At 52.5% G+C, this 22,132-nt stretch overlaps 2 pseudogenes; one reads left to right on the forward strand and one right to left on the reverse strand.

Annotated features, from left to right (window-relative positions):
• Positions 1-1,925: 1,925 nt before the first annotated feature.
• LOC103647405 (centromere protein V-like) lies at positions 1,926-3,107 on the reverse strand (annotated as a pseudogene).
• A 1,287-nt stretch (positions 3,108-4,394) lies between these two features.
• LOC103649135 (uncharacterized) lies at positions 4,395-6,946 on the forward strand (annotated as a pseudogene).
• The last annotated feature ends 15,186 nt before the right edge of the window (positions 6,947-22,132 follow it).

A 22,132-nucleotide genomic window follows, 5' to 3' on the forward strand; every position in this document is an offset into this window, starting at 1 on the left:
TATCCAGGATCATGAGTAAAAATCCACGACACCTTTAATAGTTGTCTCACATCAATTAGGCATTTCAATCCATGACAACTTGAATCGCATAAATTAAACATGAGCTGATGAGCTGATGGGGTGCAGATGATACTAAAATCCATGGGACGAGTACCAAAGAGATGGACGCGGTGGCCTGTAGGACGCTAAGCCGCTCAGCACCAGCTCGTCGAAGGCTTCCAGGACAGAGACGAGCAGCCGTAGACAGCTCTTGTCGGAGAACACGTATGACGAGGAACCCCAGCACTCCTAGGGTGGCGGCGCCGGCGATGAGGCAGGTGAGGGGAGGTAAGTGGCGGCGATAGCGGCGCTGCCGGATTTAGGACAACTCAGCCACTCAGGTCTCAGGGTCTCGGCCGGGAGGTAGGTAGTGCCGTGGCGGCGCTAGCGATGCTGGTGCTGGTGGATTCGGGAATCCGGACTCTGAGAGCTTAGATGCTTGGGTCTTAGACTGCCTCCAACAAATAGCAGCCATTTTGGCCAGCTATTTGGATGTTTGCATGTCCATGCAGTTTTGGTTGGCAAACTAAAATTCTTAACTTTGCAACAGACCATACAAAATAGCTGGACATCACAAGTAGGAAAGAAAAGTGAAAGTGATTCGTACATAACAGATGCACATGAGGCCAATTAGTCAGAGACAAAGACATCAAATTGGCTGGCGTGTGTCGCAGCAGTCATTCTACCTTTCCTCTCTCTTGGCTGCCATTTTTGCTGCCGCGTATGGCTGCCTCGTTGGAAGGCCTACACTGCCGTATGAACAGGCAAATTGTCTTTGCATGGCGGGATGCCTGGCCCGTTGGAGTCAGCCTTAAACTCTTAGGTCTAGGAAGAACGCGTGGCAGCTAGTGGCGAAGCCACCAGGGGGCCGGGGTGGGCCTGGCACCCCCCAACGGGCATGCTCTCTAGTGAAAAAGTATCATCACTTTGTGCTTTCTTGAATCCAATACTTGGCTCTTTTGACATAGAAAATATATGCTCTCTAGTGAAAAAGTATTATCTCGCAGATTTCTCAAATCAAGAAAGAATGCAATTAGAGTACCAATTACCACATTTTCAACTTGATGTTTGCAACCATCCAGAACTAAAGGGTTTATCATCTTTGGCTGATTTAACGAGTGGATTAGTTAAACTGTATAAAGATTCTTCTTATCCGATGATAGATAAATTATTGAGATTACTCTTGACTCTCTCTGTGTCAACTGCGACCACAGAGAGAGCCTTTTCAGCTATAAAATTTGTGAAGACACGTCTTCGAAGCAAAATGGGAGATGCCTATTACGGGATTATCTGGTCGTTTATATTGAGAGGGAATTAGCGGCAATGATTAGTTCTGATGATATTATCAAGGCCTATGATCTAGCTAATACACGTAAAGCTAAATTTAAAATAACTGAGATGTAATTTTAATTTGTTTGACAAAATAGATGTTGTTTTATTATACTGCTTTTGTAATGAAGATTATATATCAATATATGCATTGTGGTTGGTTCCCTTGCCATTTTTATATTGTGTCCTTGCTGGTTTGATCGCTTGGAGGCTAAGCCTGCCCCCTCTGTCTTCGGATCCTGGCTTCGCCCTTGGTGGCAGCGTGGGTGTCGAATGGTTGAAGACTCACGACAGTAAAACCTATGGGTATGTTTCCACCCATAATACAAAAGAAACCTACCCAATTTATCCTATTGGTAATTAAAACCCATCACAACCCACTCAACGATTGAGTGGGCCGCTCACCAAGAGCCACGTGAAGCCATAGTCAACGGCCGGTAGTGGTAGATGGACACGTCTCTTTCTCACGATGAAAACAGAGGGAAACAATATAGTTAATTGCACGTACCTCTACTTTATGTAAAACAAACAGAAAAGTAAAATAAACAATCATGAGGTAGAGTGATAAAAGTCAAACGATATATGCAATTGAGTAGGGTTTAAATCCTCACTTTTTAGATATTCTGCACGGCTGGAAAAATTTTATTGGCTCGCTGCGTTGGAGAAGAGAGAAGACGACATAGGAAAGTGTTTTTCATAACCGATAACCGATAGCAGGTAGGTAAAATATTTGAAGCCAAGAGTCAAGAGAGATAGTTTCTGTACTAGAGAAAAAACAGCTAACTACTCTGCCGTTGCATCCGCCTTTCCCTCGGAGAAGCCAGCGATGCCGCTGCGCTCGAACCACTCCTCCCAGTTCCTCCCGTCGGCCTTCCGGTACTCGACGTGGCCCAGCGTACGTACCCGGATCCACGCAGGCGACGGTGACGGCCACGCCGTCCGGGTTGGACCTCGGGGTGTAGAAGGAGGTGATGCCGCAGACCTTGCAGAAGGTGTGCCTGGCCGTGTGCGTGCCGAAGGTGTAGGTGGTGACGGACTCGTCGGCGCCGGCCTGCAGCCTGAACTTGGCGGCGGGGACGACGAAGTGCGTGTTCCCGCGCATGGAGCAGTCGGAGCAGTTGCAGACCCACGCGACGATGCTCGCGGGGGCCTCGACGCGCCAGCGCACGCGACGGCAGTGGCACCCGCCCGTGTGCACCACCACCACGTCGTGGGAGCCGGCGGAGCTGGTCATCTTGTGAATTGTGATTGCGAGGTGTGTGTGCGGCGGATCAGAGGGTTTCTGCCGTCAGCTGTACCTGTACGTCTTGAGGAAGTTGGGCGATGTACCCGGTCCGGGTGGGCTCTGGTTTCAACGCACCGCGAGAAAATTCGGCGCAGCTTTGTGGAGGAGAGACGCTCGGAAGAAGCTCACTTGTGACCGGGTTGGTTGGGGTGGGGACCGGGTAGGTGGTCCCGTTGAAGAAAGACACGTCGTCCCTCCCGAATCGACTGGGCACGGAAGAGCGGCGGCTGGGCTGGGTTGAGAGTAACGGGCGTTATAAGCCCTGTTATGCTGTCGTCGTCCATCAACCCAATATTTTTTTATGCCATAGAAAAACTCACCCAATATTTTTGCGGTCTCAAAAGTAACGGAGAAGAAAGCATAGTGGAAGCAGTATTGGATTTGTGTGAAGTTCATTGGCGTCTCAGGCTCTCAGCTGTTTCTCACTTGCATGTCGTTGTTGCCTAGCTTGTTACCATTCCTCTCGATCGTTTGGTTCCCGAATTAATTTGAATTTAGGTACATAACTTCTATAACTCTTTCCAATTGTCGTATTCAAATCACCTGACACTTGTTTCTTTTCGTTTGTGCACCAGATCCATGAGCTAGCATTGGAACCATAGAATTACTTACACCATGCAAACCCAAAACATGTAATTAATTATTGTCAATGGCGAAAAGGCTTTGATGGCTTTCTTGAAGGAGGAGAGAGAGCTGGATCTGAATTGTGGATTAGTACCATGCTAACAACGAGTCAGTCTCCATCACTGGCGGACGCATGACAGAATTTCATGTGGGGCCAAACAAAATCATAATACATCTGGATAAGACTATAAAACAGATGTAACATTGCATATAGAATCTAGTGATCGAACAATAGAAATTAAAATCTGAAAGAAGAGAAAGATATGAACAAGAAAAAACTACGCGTCAATGTTGCGATGGCTGAATGATGGAATTGCGCGGGTGTGTGAGCGCAGACAGAAGGGATGGACGGGCGGCATGACATTAATTGGTGCGGCGACAGAACTGGTGAGCACCGAAGGGGAGCTAGGTGTGGCAGCGACATTGGGGCAACGCAGAAGGGTGCAGACGACAAAGTCAGAGCGAGTACAACAAGGGGATGGCGACGACAGAGTCGAGAGCTTCTACCTTGTGTCTATCGGATACAACGATAACAGAACAGAAGCGGAATTGGATCATTTTAGAGAGTTGTGAAGTTGGATTGTTGGGCAGGATGGTACATGTGTGCTGCATTTTTGCCTTCATGTACTTACTATTTTTTCCAATTCGCATTATATTCAACATATATATAAGAAGACAAAAATTGAGGTGGAGCCACGACCCCCTTTGCCCACCCCGTGGCTTCTCCTCTAGTCTCCATTCAACAACTCAGAAAATCTTAATTAATAAAATTACAATGGAGAGGTTCGTAACAAAGCTGCAGAGATTGCATGTATTGTTCTGATGAAGAGCGCATTGCTCCTGCAAATGCCGTTCGAGCTCTTGTCAGTTACCCGGCCCATATGGTGTTCGCCGACCCAATTAGCTGACAATACATAAGGAAGAGAAGGTACAAAGAAACAACAGAATTCTTCTTCTTCATCAAGTATCGTAGTTCTCTACTGCTGTCTTCTATACTGCTATCTTCCTCATCCATTTTCATTTCCCCTGTTGTAACCGCTACTAGTTCTTAGTTGAATCAATACATATCGTCAGTAGATCGCTGACAATTGGTATCAAAGCCTGTTAATCTCTAGGCATGACGGGTGCTGTCATTTCTAGTCTGACGATTGCGCTCGAGGAGCAGTCCAGGCTCCTACGCGCGATCTGTGACCGGTTCTCGGCACAGGATGTGCGCTAGGCTCGAGTCCATCGCCGACGAGTGCCTCGATGCCATGGAGGCTGCTGCGGCAAGCCGGCAACACATGTTGGTGCGCTGGAGTCATGGCGACCATGCATCCAGCTGCGCTACGAGGAGCCCGTCACTACCGATGACTGGGGTGGCATGTTCGAGCACTCGGGTCTCATTACCGATGCGGTTGGGGGCTCACCGGAGGAGTTGATCGCCGACGACTAGGGCGACCTCTTTGGCCGAGGCGTCGACTCTGACGAGCATCTCTGCGATTCGCTCCATTCCACGTTGAATCGCTCTCTAGAGGAGGCGTTTTCCCATGCAGATCCCATTCCCTCGCGGGCGGATCTCGAGATCCAACTCTCGGCCACCATCGAGCACCTCGATGCCGTGGAGCATGCTGTGGCAACTCGTGTCGGCTCGCTGGAGTCATGGCGTCCGCGTGTCGAGGCCCACGCATTGGTCCACCTCTGTGGATTCTTCGATGGCGCTGATGCCACCAAGCTACCCACCACCTGTTCGACCTCGGGGTTCACAGCCGAACTCGCCAGGGCGCACTACAGCTGGCATCTACCCAGTGATAAGGGAGGTTTCGTCACGGCATGGCAGCCGGTGCGGTCGCTAGCGCTCGCGGTCCGCGTTGAGTCACAGTGCCAACAGGCGTCCTTCGTGCGCGGCACATCGGCCATGGCCACCATGGCGAAGATGAGTATCGGAGACCTCACGGAGGCCAACCTCAAGGGGATGCGCGTCTTCGTGTGCGTCGAGCTCCACGAGACACCCGACGAGAACCAGAACAACACCAATGAAATCCTCCCCACCTCGTGTGACACTGTCATGGACGTCGTGAAGCGGTGCCAATGCCCGTTTCACTCGCAGACTCGACCAGCGCGTTCGACGTGGCCATGGCGGCGCGGGTGACCCAGATGGTCGTGTCATCGCCGACCAGGAACGCCACGCCCACAGGCTCCTCACCCAAGAGCACGTCGTGCTGGTTCCCGTGCGACAACAAGAGCAGCAAGCAGCTGTAGCATGGCAGGTCGTCGTCGGATGGGTCGTCGTTGGGCTGACCGTCATTCAGGGCCGGCATGCAGTTGAGGCGACTGTCGGGGTGCTACGAGTGCCACATGGTGGTGGTCCCCATCAGCGGCAGCGTCTCCATGGGGGCCACCATCTGCCCCTAGTCGGACTGCGGTGAGGTGTTCGTCAGGCAGGAAAGCCTCCAGCTCCACCAGTCCATCAGGCAGGCAGTGTCAAAGCTTGGCACGATGGCCACGAACGGGCGCACGCACGACGCCGTGCCCGTGCCGACTGCGGAGGGTGGCCGCGGCGGATTGGTGAGGAAGTCGAGCGGCAGCAGCCAAGGGTGATGTTGGCGTACCGGGCGATCACGGGAAGGGTGAAGTGGCCCAATGAAGAGGAGCAGGCAGCATCAGTGCCAGAGGTGGTGGCCGGCGCCGACGTCGAGGGCAAGGAGGAGTACAACTCAGTGGCAAGGTTGGCCGGGGTGCACTGCCGTTCTGGTTCCATCATCTAGAGGAGTTTGTTCCACAAGTGCAGCAGGTTGTGAAAGTTGTTCAACTGCTAGGAGCTCAAGCTCACAGACAGCCTATGTGCATTAACCTTGATTGATGCTCAAGTGGTGTTTGAGGAAATGCAGCAAAGTGCTACCTCGGTTGGTGTCGCGTAGGATGCCTTCAACATGTTCTGCAGCAACACTGGTTCCAGCAAGCAGGTGACCAGAGCCATCTTCGTTGACCCTAAGCATGCTCTGTACCCCTAGCTCTTCCACCTAGAGCAGCTCATCTCGGGGAAGGAGGACAGAGCTAACAATTTCGCCCATGGTTACTACACTATTGGAAAGGGAATGGTGCTGCTAGCTAACAACTTTGGTAATGGCCTCATTGCTGCCCACAGTGAGATCAAGGAATCATGGCCTCCGCCTCGGGAGTTGGCATGCTTGGATTTGACCATCATGGTTGTCTTTATGTTCCTTGCTACCAGTGACCTACATGCAATGACCTACATGTCATTGTTATATGCTCTCTCTAGGAAAGGCCAAGTTCAGGAATCAGATAGGTTGTTTAAAGTGGCTGAGAAGAATGGCATCGGAACGGGCGTTGTCATGTACAATGCTCTGAGCAATCACCACTGCACAGATGGAAATATGGAAAGAGCATATGAGATCATGGCAGAGATGGAGAAGAATAGGATTGCCCCAGATAATGTGACATACAATATGCTGATGCAGGAGTTTTGCTTGCTTGGGAAACTTGATGAAGCTCACACACTCATTGACGAGATGACACAGAGGGGTACTGCTGTCAGTCGTGACCAAGGCAATTGCTCAGTCTTTGTTTGGGATCCCAGTGGTGATGCGAACAGTAGCTTGGGGGCAAGATGCATCTCAAGGAGAGGGAAATGTCAGGTACCCAGCCCAATTAGCTTACAATACATAAGGAGCAGCAACAATTGAAGAAGGGGTATCAAGAAACAACAAAATTGTTCTTCTTCTTCGTCAAGTATCGTAGTTCTCTACCGCTGTCTTCATCTTAGTTCTATAATGTTGTCTTCCTCATCCATTTCCACTTCCCCTGCTATAACCGCTACTAGTTCTTAGTTGAATCAATACATATTGTCAGTAGGTCGCTGATAGCTCAGCTGATGTACGTATCCAATTAAGCACGGAGGAAGCGGAGAAGGCAGGGAAGAAGATGAGCAGGGGAACTTGGAGGAAAAAATATTGGTGCAACCCCGATGCAAACCGTGCTCTGATCAGCGGCCACCGTGAACGGAGCACAAGGGAGGGCGAGCTGCGCGAGTGGGTTTAGCTGTGGAAAATGTGCAAACGATTGCATGGGGCTTCTTTCACGTGTGAGGTTGGCATTCCTGTATATATACAAACAACACAAATTGTCACACCCGGTTTTAGAAGGTAAACCGAATGCGAACCATGTATGTGCCAGGATCAGAAATTAATGTACACAACGAGTACATAAATTGGACATCATCACACAATGCTCAAAATAATAGCGGAAATAAGTATTACTTTATTACATCACGATATCCGAAACATCAACTAAGTCATTAACTTAAACATAAATCAAGGTGCTGAACGAAATGTAGTAAGATAAGGCCTTCATTGGCAGCCGACTGGGGGTTTTCCGCTAGTCTAGTTTAGAATTCCTCGAAGCCCTAAAACTCCTAAAAATCCTCCACATTTACTTCATCTTCTCCTGAGAAATGGTTGCAATAGGGACAACCTGGTGTTTGGTGTTTAAGTAAGGGTGAGGACACATCAACGTACTCAACAAATGTCCCGTTTGGTTGAAGTGGACTAGTTGTATGTGGGGTTAAACTCAAAGCAATTGCTTTTAGTTGGTCAGATATTTATTATTAATAGAAGCCAAGTTTTATCATTAATCCCAAGTTGATATTTCCAAAAGAGAGCACTTCCTCAAAAAGGAAAGTACCAAATATTATAATTATAGCCATCATCATTGAACCATCAATATAAATGAATCCAGAGTATCTCTAATTAAAGAGGATCCCAAGGTTGCTCTTAACCGTGAGGACCACTGATATACCAGTTTCTAACCCTCTGCAGAGGTTGCACACTTTACCCACGAGTCATGATCCCTTTCTAGCCTGGGTTTGCAAGACCCGATCTTCACTACCGAGGTGAATGGCTAGGGATTCACTATGTAGCCTTTACAAAGATTCTCCTGGTGTGTAGTCGCCCGTTATGTTTCGCCAGTCGTACAAACACAGTACTCCTCCCTAAGGCGGGTGACTAACAAAACCAAATCGAATGAACCTCGGCACCCACTCTTAGCAGAGCAATTAAGCACTATGCCCTAGCCCCCATTGACGGCACAACGACGAAGCAAACTACACACCTAGGTTCCTCCAATTAATCAGCTAAGGGCGCCCCATTCCACCCTCATGGTTTTACTGTTGTCCTGAGTGGTCTCTCAACGAACATGTCCTCATGGAGAGGTACTCGGGAAACAGTCTGAGCCCCCTAAAATGCCACAAGTTCATAATCATAATCATAATGAATCATAGTATCATAAAGTAATTCTCATCATGTTCGTTGATTAGGGTAAAGCACTAGCATGTAGGTGATTATAATAACCCAACCCAAAGAGGTAATCAAGGACAAGATAAATAGAAAGCTAATCAATCCTTAGGTTAATCATAGTATGCGGGACAGTGAATTATAAAGTAAATAGGACATAGTAGGTCAGAGGATAGTTGCCTTCACCAAACTGCTGCTGCTCAAGGACTTCTTCAGCAACTTTCTCGGACTCCACAGACGGAACGTTATCTAAGCGAGTGCGAACACACATTCAACATTCTTGAAACAAAAGGAATAGTACACCATACAAGGGAAAATATGTGCAATACAAAATATCACTCGCTTTTACGGTCACATGAGAAAAAGAAACGCCGAGATCTAAGCTACGATTAAGAAGTTATCACATCTACGTTATACAAATATGAAATAGAACATTTAATTCGGCATACTCGTATTGTTCGACATTTTTTAAATACAATTATAGCTATTGCCTAGTTTTAATTAATCTACTACGCTAACAACTTTTAGTTAGATAAGTAATTTAAATAATATTAGCGTCTCTAAGCGAGACGAATTAACGTCGTAAGACGAAATGCGCAACGCGCGAAACATCTCGGCACCATGCGCACGACGCGCGGGCCAAGACGACACACGAGAACTAATAAATAGATAGCACATTTAAACTAAACAATTATTAATAAAGAATATTTTAGTTAAGGTTAACTATGTTGGCGTTTATTTATAAATGTGCAAATCGAAACCCTAAATTAGATTTAAATTGGAACATCATTCTAATAACCATTGGTCAAACAAACGTTTAAATAAATTAAATAAAATGTGTAATAGCAGAGAACAATACTTCTAACATATAGACAATTTTAATACGAATCTAACGAAACTTGAACAGAGTGAATCAGATTTAAAACGCAAAAGATATCGTGATTTTAAATTGAAACAAATTTCTGCACACAGTTTTAAATTGTCTAGGGGTCTATTCGCAAAATTGCCTTCTTCTTCTTCCTCCCTCCATCTTCTTCCTCTCGACCATGGAAGGGAAGGGGCTGCACGGGGGGGGGGGGGGGGGGGGTTGGTGGAAGGATGGCCGGACGGGCGCGGGCGCCGCCGGGCAGAGAATGGGGGTGGGTCACGCCGGGTAGGGGAAAAGGGAGGGGAGGGGGCGCCGCCACCGGGGAGGGCGAGGGAAGGGAGGGAGAGGCCCTGCGTGAATGGGAATCGGAGAAACAAGAAAACCCTAGGTGCAACAATGGTGGAGGGCTCACCGGAGAATGCGCCCACGCCGGAGACGAGGACAAATCCGCCGATTGAGGGTGAACCATCGGTCGGATTGACGAATCGAAGGCACCAGGACGAAGCTCTCGACGAGATGGGTGCAGTGGTACCCTTGGATGCCGCCGCCGACGCACAAATCGAAAGTAATTGCTCACCGGAGTTGGAACCGTGCAGAACTTCGGTGAGCAATTCCGGGAGTTTCATATCTAGACTTGAGAAGGGTTTTGAAATTTGGAAAGGGCTCGACGAGACGATACCAGCCATATATATATATATTTCTAGGGTTTGAAGATATTTTATTTTTTTTGTAATTATCCCATTTTTTAAAATTAAAGACAATTCTAGAAAAAGGCTGAAATCGTTTTTAATATCTCGAAGGCTCCAAAAATTCTAGAAAAATTCCTAGACATGATTTGGAACCCAATGAACTCAAAAAAACATATTTAGAACTTTTGAACAAGTTTTTAAGCACCTCAAATAAATAAATTTTGAATTTTAGAAAATAGAAGAATATTCAGAAAAATATGAAAATTCATAAGAAATTTCTACAAGGCAAATTAACATGTTTCAAACACTTCTTGCACTTAGAAACATTATGCAACAACATGAATGCAAGAACCATGACACTTCTAGGGCTCGCGCCAACATAGAACAAAATAACTATCTATTGTTTTGATAAAGGGAAAAGAAAAGTGAAGAAAGAAAAGGTTAACACCTGAATTTTGAGTACAAAGCAAAGAAATTTTTATAGTCCAAAATGAAGGGTGTTACATAAACGCACCTAAAAACTTGTTTTTTTGCTTGATCATAGATTTTTGGATAATGGATAAATATCTGGCTTTCACCTCTTTCGAGGTTAGGGCCAAAACTTACTAGACTAGCAGCCCCAACGACTGCTCAAAAAGGAGGGAAAAACCTCCAAACTAAGAAGGTCGGAAACACTCACGAATGGCATACGTTCCACACATAAACAAAAAGAAAGATTCAAAACAACATAATCCTATTAGAAAACATCCAACCTTGAGAAGCAAAATTTTGCAGGGCCACCGACTGAAGACGACGACAAGCATTCCTTATTAACTCATCTGCATCCTCACTTCTTTGGAGTTGCGCCTAGAGTTCGAGCCAGTGCGTTCCTCTGAATAGAACCTGTAGAGATAAGTCAAACATGGGGATTTATCAAAAACTAAGTCATTCCTACTTATCCAAATAGCCCAACATATTGCTGAAACACCTGTGATAACAAGATGCTTAATCTTTAAATCCACCCCAACAACCAACTTCTAAAGATATGTCTAACAGATCTAGGAGTCACCTGTCGGGGACCATAATTAGGGGTACCCCCAAGACTCCTAAATCTCAACTGGTAACCCCCATCATCACAAAGCTGCAAAGGCCTGATGGGCGCGATCCCGGTCAAGGCTCTGTCCACTCAAGAGACACAATCTCGTCACGCCCGAGCCCAGCCTCGGGCAGGAATAGTAGACCAAGGCAGATTCACGCCTCGCCCGAGGGTCTCCTCAAGCAACGGACGTACCTTTGACTCGCCCGAGGCCCAGCTCGGGCAGGCTTTGCGGAGAAGCAACCTTGGCCGGATCGCTACGCCAACCGACCGTATCGCAGGAGCATTCAATGCAAGGATCGCCTGACACCTTATCCTGATGCGCGCTCTTCAGTCGACAGAGCCGAAGTGACCGCAGTCACTTCACCGCTCCACTGACCGACCTGACAGGAAAACAGCGCCGCCTGTGCTGCTCCGACTGCTGTGCCACCCGTCAGGGTGAGGCTGACAGCCGCCAAGACCGGCCCCAGGTGCCTTAGGAAGCTCCGCCTCGCCCGACCCTAGGGCTCGGACTCAGCCTCGACCTCGGAAGACGGACTCCGCCTCGCCCGACCCCTGAGATCGGACTCAGCTTCGACCTCGGAAGACGGACTCCGCCTCGCCCGACCCCCAGGGCTCGGACTCTACCTCGACCTCGGACGACGGTCTCCGCCTCGCCCGACCCCCAGGGCTCGGACTCTACCTCGACCTCGGACGACGGTCTCCGCCTCGACCGACCCCCGGGCCCGGACTCAGCTTCGACCTCGGAGGAGCCTCCGCCTCGCCCGACCTCGGGCTCGGACCGACCACGTCACAGGGGGGGCCATCATTACCCTACCCCTAGCTAGCTCAGGCTACAGGGAACAAGACCGGCGTCCCATCTGGCTCGCCCCGGTAAAACAAGTAATGATGGCACCCCGCATGCTCCATGACGACAGTGGCTCTCAGCCCCTTACGGAAGCAAGGAGACGTCAGCAAGGATCCGACAGCCCCGACAGCTGTACTTCCACAGGGCTCAAGCGCTCCTCCGACGGCCACGACATCACATGAACAGGGCGCCAAAACCTCTCCGACAGCCACGACGGCATGTACATAGGGCTCTGGCTCCCCTTCGCTAGACACGTTAGCACACTGCTACACCCCCCATTGTACACCTAGGCCCTCTCCTTACGTCTATAAAAGGAAGGTCCAGGGCTCTCGTACGAGAAGGTGGCCACGCGGGAGAACGGGCTGACGCGCAAGGCTTTCGCTCTCTCTCTCTCTCTCCCACGCGAACGCTTGTAACCCCCTACTGCAAGCGCATCCGCCCTGGGCGCAGGACAACACGAAGGACGCGGGTTCCCCTTTGCTGTTTTCCCCCTTTGTGTTCCATCTCACGCCGACCCATCTAGGCTGGGACACGCAGCGACAATTTACTCGTCGGTCCAGGGACCCCTCGGGGTCGAAACACCGACAGTTGGCGCGCCAGGTAGGGGCCTACTGCGTGTTGACGAACAGCTTCCCGTCAAGCTCCAGATGGGTAGTCTCCAGCAACCACTCCAACCCGGGACGGTGCTCCGTTTTGGGAGTCTTTAGTTCATGTCCCTCGACAGCCGCTACGACATGAAACTCCTTCCTCCGCCTCGCGACAACGACAATGGCGGCCGTCAGCCCGCCCGTCGGCGGCGGAATCGACGACGTCTTCCCCACGTGGCGGAAGAGCAACATTCAGGTTTGTCCCGTCACCTTCCCCGCCGACGGAGGAGGAGGCAGGGCAGGCATGGCCAAGCAGGAGGCGGCACCTCATCGGCTGTCGAGCGAGTCGACGGCGCCCCAGCGGGGGAAACGTCGGGCGTTGACCTCGCGTCTGAGACGAAGACGAGCGTCGTCTCCCCGCAACACGCCAACCCCAAGCTGACGGACGACGCCAGCACGCTCGCGAAGGACTTGTTGGGCGTTAGCCTCGAACCTCAGACAACGGTGCAGTCCGTCCCTGACGCGACTTCGTCACCACCCGTCGATCAAGAGGTACCGTCCGTTTCCCATCCCATGCCTTTTAGATTTAGCTGCGACCCACCAAGCGACCCCGCTTCGATGGACACTTTCATAAGGGCATGTCCAAACCCTCCGGGGTATCATATGCAGTCAACCTGGGACCGACTGACGGCCGTCTCGACCTACGGGCCCCCGGGTTCCGAGGAAGATGACGAGCCCGACTCTGGCTGGGATTTCTCCGGGCTCGATAACCCAAGTGCCATGCGGGACTTCATGACCACATGTGACTACTGCCTCTCCGATTGCTCCGATAGTAGCCACAGCCTCGACGACGAGGGCTATGGCCCAAGTCGCGAATGCTTCCACGTCGATCTAGGGGGTCTCGACGAAGGCAACCATCTCGGTATGCCGGAGGACGGTGATCCCCCTAGGCCTGCGCCTCGTGTTGACATCCTTCGGGAGCTAGCTGTGGTCCCAGTCCTTGCGGGGGGTCAGGACGCACAGCTCGAGCAAATCCACGAGGTACAGGCCAGGCTCGACGAGGAAGCAGGACAACTTGTGTAGCTTCGGCAAAATATCGGGCAAGAGTGGGCAGGCCGAGCACCGCCGGAGAAGCGCGTCATCTGGCCCAGGACATCCAGCACCGCATTGCCGACGATGCCAGGGCAAGGCTGCCCCCAGCTTCCAGTGGGGTCGGCCAGAACCTGGCTGCAGCAGCAATACTACTCCGAGCGATGCCGGAACCATCCACCACCGAGGGGCAGCGTATCTAGGGAGAGCTCAAAAATCTCCTGGAAGATGCCGCGGTCCGACGGGCCGAGAGCTCTGCCTCCCGAAGGCAGGGGTACCCCCCGGAGCATCGCGCCGCGACTTCCCGATTCATGCGGGAAGCCTCGGTCCACACCGGGCGAACGCGGAACACAGCGCCTGCGGCCCCGGGTCGCCTCGGCAACGAGCACTACCGTCGCGACCGTCGAGCCCACCTCAACGAGAAGGTGCGCCGAGGCTACCACCCCAGGCGTGGGGGATGCTACGACAGCGGGGAGGATCGGAGCCCCTCGCCCGAACCACACGGTCCGCAAGCTTTCAGCCGGGCCATACGACGGGCGCCATTTCCGACCCGGTTCCGAACCCCGACTACCATCACCAAGTACTCGGGGGAGTCAAAGCTAGAATTGTGGCTCGGGACTACCGGCTGGCCTGCTAGCTGGGTGGGACGGACGACGACAACCTCATCATCCGCAACCTTCCCCTGTTCCTCTCCGACGCCGTCCGAGCCTAGCTGGAGCATCTGCCTCCTGCACAGATCTCCAACTGGGACGACCTGGTCAAAGCTTTCGCCGGCAACTTCCAGGGCACATACGTGCGCCCTAGGAACTCTTGGGATCTCCGAAGCTGCCGCCAGCAGCCGGGAGAATCCCTCCGGGACTACATCCGGCGATTTTCGAAGCAGCGCACCGAGCTGCCCAACATCACCGACTTAGATGTCACCGGCGCGTTCCTCGCCGGCACCACTTGCCGCGACCTGGTGAGCAAGATGGGTCGCAAGACCCCCACCAGGGCGAGCGAGCTGATGGACATCGCCACCAAGTTCGCCTCTGGTCATGAGGCAGTCGAGGCCATCTTCCGAAAGGACAAGCAGCCCCAGGGGCGCCAGCCGGAAGAGGTCCCCGAGACGTCCGCTCAGCGCGGCACCAAGAAGAAGGGCAAGAAGAAGTCGCAAGCAAAACGCGACGCCGCCGACGCAGATCTTGTCGCCGCCGCCGAGCACAGGAACCCTCGGAAGCCTCCTGGAGGCGCCAACCTGTTCGACAAGATGCTCAAGGAGCCGTGCCCCTATCATCAGGGTCCCGTCAAGCACACCCTTGAGGAGTGCGTCATGCTTCGGCGCTACTTCCACAAGGCCGGGCCACCGGCGGAAGGAGGCAGAGCCACCAACAACGACAAGAGGGAAGGTCACAAGGCAGAGGAGTTCCCCGAGGTCCACGATTGCTTCATGATCTACGATGGGCAAAAGTGGCGAATGCCTCGGCTCGGCACCGCAAGCAAGAGCGCCGGGAGGTCTGCTCGGTGAAGGTGGCGGCGCCAGTCTACCTAGACTGGTCTGACAAGCCCATCACCTTCGACCAGGGTGACCACCTCGACCGCATGCCGAGCCCGGGGAAGTACCCGCTCGTTGTCGATCCCGTCATCGGCAACGTCAGGCTTACCAAGGTCCTCATGGACGGAGGCAGCAGCCTCAACATCATCTACGCCAAGACCCTCGGGCTCCTGCAGATCGATCTGTCCTCGATCCGGGCCAGCGCGGCGCCCTTTCACAGGATCATCCCCGGGAAGCGCGTCCAACCCCTCGGGCAACTCGATCTGCCCGTCTGCTTTGGGATTCCCTCCAACTTCCAAAAGGAAACCCTCACGTTCGAGGTGGTCGGGTTCCGAGGAACCTACCACGCAGTGTTGGGGAGACCATGCTACGCCAAGTTCATGGCCGTCCCCAACTACACCTACCTCAAGCTCAAGATGTCGGGCCCCAACGGGGTCATCACCGTCGGCTCCACGTACCGACACGCGTACGAATGCGACGTGGAGTGCGTGGAGTACGCCGAGGCCCTCGCCGAATTCGAGGCCCTCATCGCCGACCTGGAGAGCCTCTCCAAGGAGGTGCCAGATGCGAAGCGCCACGCCGGCAACTTCGAGCCAGCTGAGACGGTTAAGTCCGTCCCTCTCAACCCCAGCAACGACGCCTCCAAGCAGATCTGGATTGGCTCCAAGCTCGACCCCAAATAGGAAGCCGTACTCGTCGACTTTCTCCGCGCGAACACCGAGGTTTTTGCGTGGAGTCCCTCGGACATGCCTGGCATACCGAGGGATGTTGCCGAGCACTCGCTGGATATCCAAGCTGGAGCCCGACCCGTGAAGCAGCCTCTGCGCCGATTCGACGAAGAAAAGCGCAGAGCCATAGGCGAGGAGATCCACAAGCTGATGGCTGCAGGGTTCATCAAAGAGGTATTCCATCCCGAATGGCTTGCCAACCCTGTGCTTGTGAGAAAGAAAGGAGGGAAATGGCGGATGTGTGTAGACTACACTGGTCTAAACAAAGCATGTCCGAAAGTTCCCTACCCTCTGCCTCGCATCGATCAAATCGTGGATTCCACTACTGGGTGCGAAACCCTGTCGTTCCTCGATGCCTACTCAGGGTATCATCAAATCAAGATGAAAGAGTCCGACCAGCTCGCGACTTCTTTCATCACACCCTTTGGCATGTACTGCTACGTTACTATGCCATTCGGTTTGAGGAATGCGGGTGCGACATACCAAAGGTGCATGAACCACGTGTTCGGAGAGCACATTGGTCGAACGGTCGAGGCTTACGTCGATGACATCGTAGTCAAGATGAGGAAAGCCTCCGACCTCCTCTCCGACCTCGAAACGACATTCAAGTGTCTCAAGGCGAAAGGCGTAAAACTCAATCCTGAGAAGTGTGTCTTCGGAGTCCCCCGAGGCATGCTCCTGGGGTTCATCGTCTCCGAGCGGGGCATCGAGGCCAACCCGGAGAAAATCGCGGCCATCACCAACATGGGGCCCATTAAGGACTTAAAACGAGTACAGAGGGTCATGGGATGCCTTGCGGCCCTGAGCCATTTCATCTCGCGCCTCGACGAAAGAGGCCTACCTCTATACCGCCTCTTAAGGAAGACCGAGCGCTTCACTTGGACCCCCGAGGCCGAGGAAGCCCTCGGGAACCTAAAGGCACTCCTCACAAGCGTGCCCATCTTGGTGCCCCCCGCTGCCGGAGAAGCCCTCTTTGTCTACGTCGCCGCTACCACTCAGGTGGTCAGCGCCGCGATCGTGGTCGAGAGACGAGAAGAGGGGCACGCATTGCCTGTCCAGAGGCCGGTCTACTTCATCAGTGAGTGCCGAGAGGCCTCGGGTAGGATTGCGAAGTGGGCAATGGAGATCATGGGCGAGACAATCTCGTTCGCCCCTCGGAAGGCCATCAAGTCCCAAGTCCTGGCAGACTTTGTGGCTGAATGGGTCGATACCCAGCTTCCAGTAGCTCCGATACAACCGGAACTCTGGACCATGTTTTTCAACGGGTCGTTGATAAAAACAGGAGCGGGCGCGGGCCTGCTCTTCATCTCACCCCTCGAGAAGCACCTTCGCTACGTGTTGCGCCTCCATTTCCCGACGTCCAACAACGTGGCCGAGTACGAGGCTCTGGTTAACGGGTTGCGCATCGCCATCGAGCTAGGGGTCCGACGCCTCGACGCTCGTGGCGACTCGCAGCTTGTCATCGACCAAGTCATGAAGAACTCCCACTACCGTGACCCGAAGATGGAAGCCTACTGCAATGAGGTTCGGTGCCTGGAGGACAAGTTCTACGGGCTTGAGCTCAACCACATCGCCCGACGATACGAGACTGCGGACGAGCTGGCTAAGATAGCCTCGGGGCGAACAACGGTTCCTCTGGACGTCTTCTCCCAAGACCTACATCTACCCTCAGTCAAGACCGACGACACGCCCGAGCCCGAGAAGGCCTCGGCTCAACCCGAGGCACCCTCAGCTCAGCCCGAGGCACCCTCGGCCCCCGAGGGTGAGGCACTGCGCGTCGAGGAAGAGCGGAATGGGGTCCCACCTAATCGAAACTAGCATATCCCGTACCTGCAATATCTCCACCGAGGAGAGCTACCCCTCGATAGAGCCGAAGCTCGGCGACTGGCGCAGCGCGCCAAGTCGTTCGTCTTGCTGGGTGACGGAAAGGAGCTCTACCACCACAGCCCCTCAGGCATCCTCTAGCAATGCATATCCATCACCGAAGGTCAAGAGTTATTACAACAAATACACTCGGGGGCTTGCGGTCATCACGCAGTGCCTCGAGCCCTCGTTGGAAACGCCTTCCGACAGGGTTTCTACTGGCCAACCGCGGTGGCCAACGCCACTAGGATTGTACGCACCTGCCAAGGGTGTCAATTCTACGCAAAGCAGACCCACCTGCCCGCTCAGGCTCTGCAAACAATACCCATCACCTGGTCATTCGCTGTGTGGGGTCTGGACCTTGTCGGCCCCCTTGCAGAAGGCACCCGGGGGCTACATGCACCTGCTGGTCGCCATCGACAAATTCTCCAAGTGGATCGAGGTCAGACCCCTAAACAGCATCAGGTCTGAACAGGCGGTGGTGTTCTTCACCAACATCATCCATCGCTTTGGGGTCCCGAACTCCATCATCACCGACAATGGCACCCAGTTCACCGGCAGAAAGTTCCTGGACTTCTGCGAGGATCACCACATCCGGCTGGACTGGGCCGCCATAGCTCACCCCATGACGAATGGGCAGGTAGAGCGTGCCAACGACATGATTCTGCAAGGACTCAAGCCATGGATCTACAACGACCTCAACAAGTTCGGCAGACGATGGATGAAGGAACTCCCCTCGGTGGTCTGGAGTCTGAGAATGACGCCAAGCCGAGCCACGGACTTCACACCGTTTTTTCTAGTCTATGGGGCCGATGCCATCTTGCCCACAGACTTAGAATACGGTTCCCCAAGGACGAGGGCGTACGACGACCGAAGCAACCGAACCTACAGAGAAGACTCACCGGACCAGCTGGAAGAGGCTCGGGACGTAGCCTTACTACACTCGGCGCTGTATCAGCAGTCCCTGCGACGCTACCACGCCTGAGGGGTTCGGTCCCAAGACCTCCAGGTGGGCGACTTGGTGCTTCGGCTACGATAAGACGCCCGAGGGCGCCACAAGCTCACGCCTCCCTGGGAAGGGCCATTCATCATCGCCAAGATTTTGAAGCACGGAACATACAAGCTGGCCAACAGTCAAGGCGAGGTCTACAGCAACGCTTGGAACATCCGACAACTACGTTGCTTCTACCCTTAAGATGTTTTCAAGTCGTTCATACACCTCATTTACATACACAAATAAATTCTAACCATCAAGGAAGGGTCAGCCTTGCCTCGGCAAAGCCCGACCCTCCCTCGAGGGCTAGAAGGGGGGCACCCCCTCTGCGTCAAAATTTTCCTCGAAAAAAGTCTTTCTGCCAGAACATCTTTCGTGCCTTTCGACTACCTCGAAAGTGGGATCCTGAAAACGACGGAGTACACGTAAGCAGGCTAGGCTAACTGAGCCGAGGGACTCCTACGCCTCCGGGATATGGATACCTCACTCATCACCTTCTGCGATAAGTAACTCACGCTCGGATAAGCGATCCCGCTGGCCGAACAAGTCTTAACGTTCGAAAGCTTTTCTGCCGAAACAATTTTTCGTGCCTTCTCGACTATATCGATAACAGAATCCTACGGACGAGTAAGAGTACACGTAAGCGGCAAGGCCGACCGAGCCGAGGGACTCCTACGCCTCTGGGATACGGATACCTCACTCATCACCTTCCGTGAAAAGTAACTCTCGCTCGGACAAACAACTCTATTACCGACAAACAAGTCCTGATACTCGAAACAAGGGGAAAAGAAACGCAGCTTTACAACACGACGATGGTATGTTTGGGCCTCGGCGGCCGCAAAAAACATACGCACACTACAGATAAACTGTTCCTGCAGGATCAGACATCAGTGGGGGAGCAGCAGCACCCTCGGCGTCGACTCCACCTTCAGCGGAATCCGACCCAGCCTCGGACGGCGACACGGTCGGAGGATCGCCGCCTCGAAGGAACTCGTCAGCCCCGCGCCTTGCCATCGTCGTCGGGGTCTCCTCCAGGAACCCGGCCCGAGCATACAACTCGACCGGCCGCTCCGTAGCCTCAGCCAGCTGTCCCCCGAGGACATCAGCCCGGCTCATGGCCTTGGCAACCCGACTCCGGCGTTGGTCCCGCCAGTGGACGGCTCGGCCAGGCTCCGGCCGACGAAGCTTCTTTTCGAGCCAACTCCGCCTCTGTCCATGCTGATACCTGAAAGGGAAATGTGCCCTTGGGCCATTTCTAAGTATTTTGGTGATTGAGTGCCAACACAAGTGCTTAAATGTGAATCTATGCCCATAGATGAACAAAGTGCAAATCAAGAGTAAAGGTATGTTTCTAAGCCTTAGTACATTGGTTTTGTGTACTAATATAATTGTCTAAGTGTTAGAAACAGAAAGAAGAAGAAAAGAAAAGAGGTGAAAAAGGCTTGGCTGTGTACAGCCAAGACTCAGCTCTGTCTGGCACACCGGACTGTCCGGTGGTGCACCGGACAGTGTCCGGTGCGCCAGGCTGGCTCGGGCGAAGTGGTCGCTCTCGGGAATTCACCGGCGACGTACGGCTAAAATTCACCGGACTGTCCGGTGTGCACCGGACTGTCCGGTGAGCCAACGGTCGGCCGGGCCAACGGTCGGCCGCGCGATCTGCGCGGGACACGTGGCCGAGCCAACGGCTAGAAGGGGGCACCGGACTGTCCGGTGTGCACCGGACATGTCCGGTGCGCCAACGGCTCTCTGGCGGCCAACGGTCGGCTGCGCCGTTCAAGGAAAGAAATTGGGCACCGGACAGTGTCCGGTGCACCAGTCGACAGAAGGCAAGATCAGCCTTCCAGATTTTCTCTCAACGGCTCCTAGCTGCCTTGGGGCTATAAAAGGGACCCCTAGGCGCATGGAGGAGGCAACTAAGCAACCTTAGAGCATTCTTGATCATCCACACTCAGTCTTTGCGCATTCGTTTGTCATTCTCAGTGATTCGAGCTCCGTTCTAGTGAGAACTTTGAGATAGTCTTTTGATCTCGTTTCGTGGCCGTGTGTGTGCGCATTTTGCTGTGGATTTGTGTGTGTTGCTTCCCTTCCTTACTCCGTGATTCTTTGTGAACATCAAAAGTGTAAGGGTGAGAGGCTCCAAGTTGTGGAGATTCCTCGCGAACGGGATAAGAAAAGAAAAGCATAACACTGTGGTATTCAAGTTGATCATTGGATCACTTGAGAGGAGTTGAGTGCAACTCTCGTCCGTTGGGACGCCACAACGTGGAGTAGGCAAGTTTTGTACTTGGCTGAACCACGGGATAAATCACTGTGTCTTCTCTGTGTTGAATTCTTTGTGATTATCGTATTGTGCAAGACCTTCTCTCTAGCCACTTGGCGATTATTGTGCTAACACTTAACAAGTTTTTGTGGCTATAAGTTTAAGTTTCACAGGATCACCTATTCACCCCCCCTCTAGGTGCTCTCAATTGGTATCAGAGCCGTTCTCTTCACAAAGGGACTAACCGCCCGAAGAGATGGATCCTAAAGGGAAGGGAATCGTGATCAACGACAAGGAGAAGGAGTCCTTTGTCAACGAGCCAAGGGATGACAAGTCCAACGACTCGGGCTCGGGCCACAGACGCAAAGATGGGAAGAAGAAGAAGACAAGACGCATCAAGGAGATCGTCTACTACGACAGCGATGAGTCTACTTCCTCCCAAAAGGACGACGACCACAACGAATACGAGAGAAAGAAACCGGTCAATTCGAACTTTTCTTTTGATTACTCTCGTATTCCTCAAAGTACTAATGCTCATTTATTATCTATTCCACTTGGTAAACCTCCTCATTTTGATGGAGAGGACTACGGATTTTGGAGTCACAAAATGCGTAGTCACTTGTTCTCTCTCCATCCTAACATATGGGAGATTGTAGAAAGTGGAATGCACTTTGATAGTACGGATAGTCCCATGTTTATTAATGAACAGATTCATAAAAATGCACAAGCTACTACTGTGTTGCTAGCCTCTTTGTGCAGGGACGAGTACCATAAGGTGAGCGGCTTGGACAATGCCAAGCAGATCTGGGACACCCTCAAGATCTCTCATGAGGGGAATGATGTCACCTTACTCACCAAGATGGAGTTGGTGGAGGGCGAGCTTGGACGGTTCGCAATGATAAGGGGCGAGGAGCCAACTCAAACATACAACCGGCTCAAGACCCTTATCAACAAAATAAGGAGCTACAGAAGCACGCGATGGACGGACCACGACGTCGTCCGCCTAATGCTAAGGTCATTTACCGTTCTTGAT

This window comes from Zea mays, chromosome 2 (assembly GCF_902167145.1).
Source record: "Zea mays cultivar B73 chromosome 2, Zm-B73-REFERENCE-NAM-5.0, whole genome shotgun sequence".
In the NCBI taxonomy this organism is placed as follows: domain Eukaryota; kingdom Viridiplantae; phylum Streptophyta; class Magnoliopsida; order Poales; family Poaceae; genus Zea; species Zea mays.